This window comes from Harmonia axyridis, chromosome X, assembly GCF_914767665.1.
Source record: "Harmonia axyridis chromosome X, icHarAxyr1.1, whole genome shotgun sequence".
NCBI lineage: Eukaryota > Metazoa > Arthropoda > Insecta > Coleoptera > Coccinellidae > Harmonia > Harmonia axyridis.
The window spans coordinates 34,352,640-34,357,639 of NC_059508.1; the positions used below are offsets into that span (position 1 = coordinate 34,352,640).

General features: G+C 40.4%; 1 non-coding gene across 1 annotated transcript; it reads left to right on the forward strand.

The window, feature by feature from the left end:
- The first annotated feature begins 2,067 nt into the window (after window positions 1-2,067).
- On the forward strand, window positions 2,068-2,186 carry LOC123688210. The gene has a single exon (XR_006749797.1). It is a non-coding gene; the product is annotated as a 5S ribosomal RNA (ribosomal RNA).
- The last annotated feature ends 2,814 nt before the right edge of the window (window positions 2,187-5,000 follow it).

Consider the following 5,000-nt stretch of genomic DNA (forward strand, 5'->3'; position numbering starts at 1 on the left):
TTTTTATGAATATCCCCAGTCAGTAAGAACGTTATTTCGCCAATATATACCAACAATAAACCATATTCCAATAGCTGAACCAAAAATATAATTCCCGATCCAAACGTTCTGCATCGCCCAACGCGACCACCTTCCCTATATATGTCAGGAGAGCACAGGGTTCCCCTCCAGACAACACTTACGCTCTATCCCCGACTCTCGGTCGATCGATAGGCCAGGTCAGCGGTGTCTGTTTCGGCCGAAGCTCGGACTTTGGTCAAAATGTTCCGATACAAAATTTGAACCAAGATAGATACAGATATGATTCCTTCTTAAATATACGTTGATTATCGAACAGAATATGGTAAATATTTTGCGATGACCGAGGATTTCATGAATTTTTTTTTTTTTTCGAAAAAATTTTCTATTATCGGAATTTCCTCAAATTTCATTTGGTTGCCTCCTAATGCTTATTAAAAATGATAACCAACAATCAGAATCATTATTTATCATTTATTTCAATTTTTATAATGAAAAACGTTCACGTCCTTTCGCGCCTCTCGATCGTCGTTTACGTGATGCATCGGTCAGCCCTAGTTTACGTGGTGCATCGGTAAGATCGAGTTCACGTTCTGCATCGGTCTGCCCGAGTTTACGTGGTGCATCGGTAAGATCGAGATTACGTGGTGCATCGGTAAGATCGAGTTCACGTTCTGCATCGGTCTGCCTGAGTTTACGTGGTGCATCGGTATGATCGAGTTTACGTTCTGCATCGGTGTGATCTAGTTTACGTTGTGCATCGGTAAGATCGAGATTACGTGAAGCATCGGTATGATCGAGTTTACGTTCTGCATCGGTCTGGACTCTGAGATATATTTTCGACGTGAAAATGTTCCGATACAACTTTTGAACCAGGATAGTTAGAGAGATGATTTTTTCTGGGATGTACGTTGATTGGGGAATGGATTGTGGAAAATAACTTGCCATGACCGAGGTGTTCTCGAATTTTTTTTTTTTTTCGAAAAATATTTTCTGATTTTGGATTTCACTCAAATTTGATTTCGTTGCCTTCTAATGTGTTCTAAAAGAGTAAATCAGTAATCAGAATCGAAAAATATTTTTCGGATTTTTTTTTTTTTGAAAAAAAATTTTCTGATTTTGGAATTTCCTCAAATTTGATTTGGTTGCCTTCTAATGTGTTTTTAAAGCGTAAATCAGTAATCAGAATCAATATTCATTGTCGACTTTAATTTTTATAAGGAAAAATGTTCACGTCCTTAAACGCCTCCCCATCATTAGCCCGAGTCCAAGTCGATGTCAGTCCCGAGCGGACGGTGTCAGATACTACCTATCGCCCCGGTCTGGACTTGGCGAGGTATTTCGACGTGAAATGTTCCGATACAACTTTTGAACCAGGATAGTTAGAGAGATGATTTCTTCTATGTTGTACGTTGATTGTGGAATGGATTGTGGGAAATAACTTGCCATGACCCAGGTGTTCTTGAATTTTTTTTTTTTTCGAAAAAAATTTTCTGATCTTGAAATTTCCTCAAATCTGATTGCGTTGCCTTCTAATGTGTACTAAAAGAGTAAATCAGTAATCAGAATCAATATTCATTGTCGACTTTAATTTTTATAAGGAAAAATGTTCACGTCCTTAAACGCCTCTCCATCGTTACCCCGACTCCAAGACGATGTTAGACCGGAGCGGACGGTGTCAAATGCGACCGATCTCCCCGGTCTGGACTTAGCGAGATATTCCGACGTGAAATGTTCCGATACAAAAATTTAACTGTGATAGTTAGAGAGATGGTTCCTTTTGTGATGTACGTTGATTGTGTAATAGAATATGGAAATAAACTTGAGATGACCGAGGTCTTCTGGGATTTTTTTTTTTTTTCGAAAAATATTTTTCGATTTCGGAAATCCCTCAAATTTCATTGAGATATGTCCTAATGTGTTCTTAAAACTTAAATCAACAATCAGAATTAATATCCAAAAGTTATTTCATTTTTTATAAGGAAAAACGTTCACGTCCTTTCCGCTCCCAAAAAGTGAGATATCATAGAAAATATCGCTATATTTGTTGTTTACGGCCATACCACGCTGAAATTGCCAGTTCTCGTCAGAACACTGAAGCCAAGCAGCGTCGGGCGCGGTTAGTACTTGGATGGGTGACCGCTTGGGAACACCGCGTGCTGTAAGCTTTTTTTTTACGTTCTGCATCGGTCTGCCGAGATAACGTGGTGCATCGGTATGATCGAGTTTACGTTCTGCATCGGTAAGATCGAGATTACGTGATGCATCGGTAAGATTGAGATTACGTGGTGCATCGGTAAGATCGAGTTTACGTGGTGCATCGGTAAGATCCAATTCACGTTCTGCATCGGTAAGATCCAGTTCACGTGGTGCATCGGTAAGATCGAGATTACGTGGTGCATCGGTAAGATCGAGTTTACGTGGTGCATCGGTAAGATCCAATTCACGTTCTGCATCGGTAAGATCCAGTTCACGTGGTGCATCGGTAAGATTGAGATTACGTGGTGCATCGGTAAGATCGAGTTTACGTGGTGCATCGGTAAGATCCAATTCACGTTCTGCATCGGTAAGATCCAGTTCACGTGGTGCATCGGTAAGATTGAGATTACGTGGTGCATCGGTAAGATCGAGTTTACGTGGTGCATCGGTAAGATCCAATTCACGTTCTGCATCGGTAAGATCCAGTTCACGTGGTGCATCGGTAAGATCGAGATTACGTGGTGCATCGGTAAGATCGAGTTTACGTGGTGCATCGGTAAGATCCAATTCACGTTCTGCATCGGTAAGATCCAGTTCACGTGGTGCATCGGTAAGATTGAGATTACGTGGTGCATCGGTAAGATCCAGTTCACGTGGTGCATCGGTAAGATGGAGATTACGTGGTGCATCGGTAAGATCGAGATTACGTGGTGCATCGGTAAGATCTACTTTACGTTCTGCATCGGTCTGCCCTTGTTTACGTGGTGCATCGGTAAGATCGAGATTACGTGAAGCATCGGTATGATCGAGTTTACGTTCTGCATCGGTCTGCCCGATATTACGTGGTGCATCGGTCTGCCCTAGTTTACGTGGTGCATCGGTTTGGACTTAGAGATATATTTTCGACGTGAAAATGTTCCGATACAACTTTTGAACCAGGATAGTTAGAGAGATGATTTTTTCTGGGATGTACGTGGATCGGGGAATGGATTGTGGGAAATAACTTGCCATGACCGAGGTGTCCTCGAATTTTTTTTTTTTTCGAAAAAAATTTTCTGATTGTGGAATTTTCTCAAATTTGATTTGGTTGCCTCCTAATGTGTTCTAAAAGAGTAAATCAGTAATCGGAATCGAAAAATATTTTTCGGATTTTTTTTTTTTTCGAAAAAAATTTTCTGATCGTGGAATTTCCTCAAATTCGATTTGGTTGCCTTCTAATGTGTTTTTAAAGCGTAAATCAGTAATCAGAATCAATATTCATTGTCGACTTTAATTTTTATAAGGAAAAATGTTCACGTCCTTAAACGCCTCCCCATCATCAGCCCGAGTCCAAGTCGATGTCAGTCCCGAGCGGACGGTGTCAGATACTACCTATCGCCGAGGTCTGGACTTGGCGAGATATTACGACGTGAAATGTTCCGATACAACTTTTGAACCAGGATAGTTAGAGAGATGATTTCTTCTATGTTGTACGTTGATTGTGGAATGAAATACGGAAAATAACTCGCCATGACCGAGGTGATTACGATTTTTTTTTTTTTTCGAAAAAAATTTTCTGATCGTGGAATTTTCTCAAATTTGATTTGGTTGCCTCCTTATATGTTCTAGTAGCGATAATCAACAATCAGAATCAAAATCCATGGTCGGGTTTGATTTTTATAAGGAAAAATGTTCACGTCCTTTTTTACAACCCCGACTCATTGACGATGTTAGAACCGAGCCGGCGGTGTCAGATACGACCGATCGCCCCGGTCCCGATCGTCATTTACGTTGTGCATCGGTCTGCCCGAGATTACGTGGTGCATCGGTCTGGACTTAGAGATATATTTTCGACGTGAAAATGTTCCGATACAACTTTTGAACTAGGATAGTTAGAGAGATGATTTTTTCTGGGATGTACGTTGATTGGGGAATGGATTGTGGGAAATAACTTGCCATGACCGAGGTGTTCTCGAATTTTTTTTTTTTTTTCGAAAAAAATTTTCTGATTGTGGAATTTTCTCAAATTTGATTTGGTTGCCTCCTAATGTGTTCTAATAGCGATAATCAACAATCAGAATCAAAATCCATGGTCGGGTTTGATTTTTATAAGGAATAATGTTCACGTCCTTTTTCGCCTATGTTCTTTTTCGACGTGAAAAGTTCCGATACAACTTTTGAACCAGGATAGTTAGAGAGATGATTTTTTCTGGGATGTATGTTGATTGACGTACGAAACTTGGAAAAAAAATAGAAAAGACCGAGGTACTCTAGAAAAAAAATTTATTGAAAATATTTTTTTGATTTCGGAATTAATTCGAAATTCATTCAGATGTCTTCTATCAATATCGCGAAAGAAAAATCAATAATCAGAATCGATATTCATCTAAGATTATTTCCTTTTGGATTGTGTTAACATTCGGTACGATCTTGTCTACGTGATGCATCGGTTTGTTTCTCGGCTCTTGTGAGCAAGTTGGACACTCGAGACGGCCTCCATCGATCGGATTAGGCGGGCTTTAATGTTAACGTGCTGCATCGGTGTGATCTTGTTTACGTCATGCATCGGTATAGCTTTAAATCGCGCCGTAAAGTCGTTCACGTCATGCATCGGTATCTTAAATCGCGCCGAAAAGTCGTTCACGTCATGCATCGGTATCTTAAATCGCGCCGTAAAGTCGTTCACGTCATGCATCGGTATCTTAAATCGAGCCGAAAAGTCGTTCACGTCATGCATCGGTGGCACAAAAAAAAGACGCCGATGCATGACGTGAGCCGACTTTTCGGCGCGATTTAAGATACCG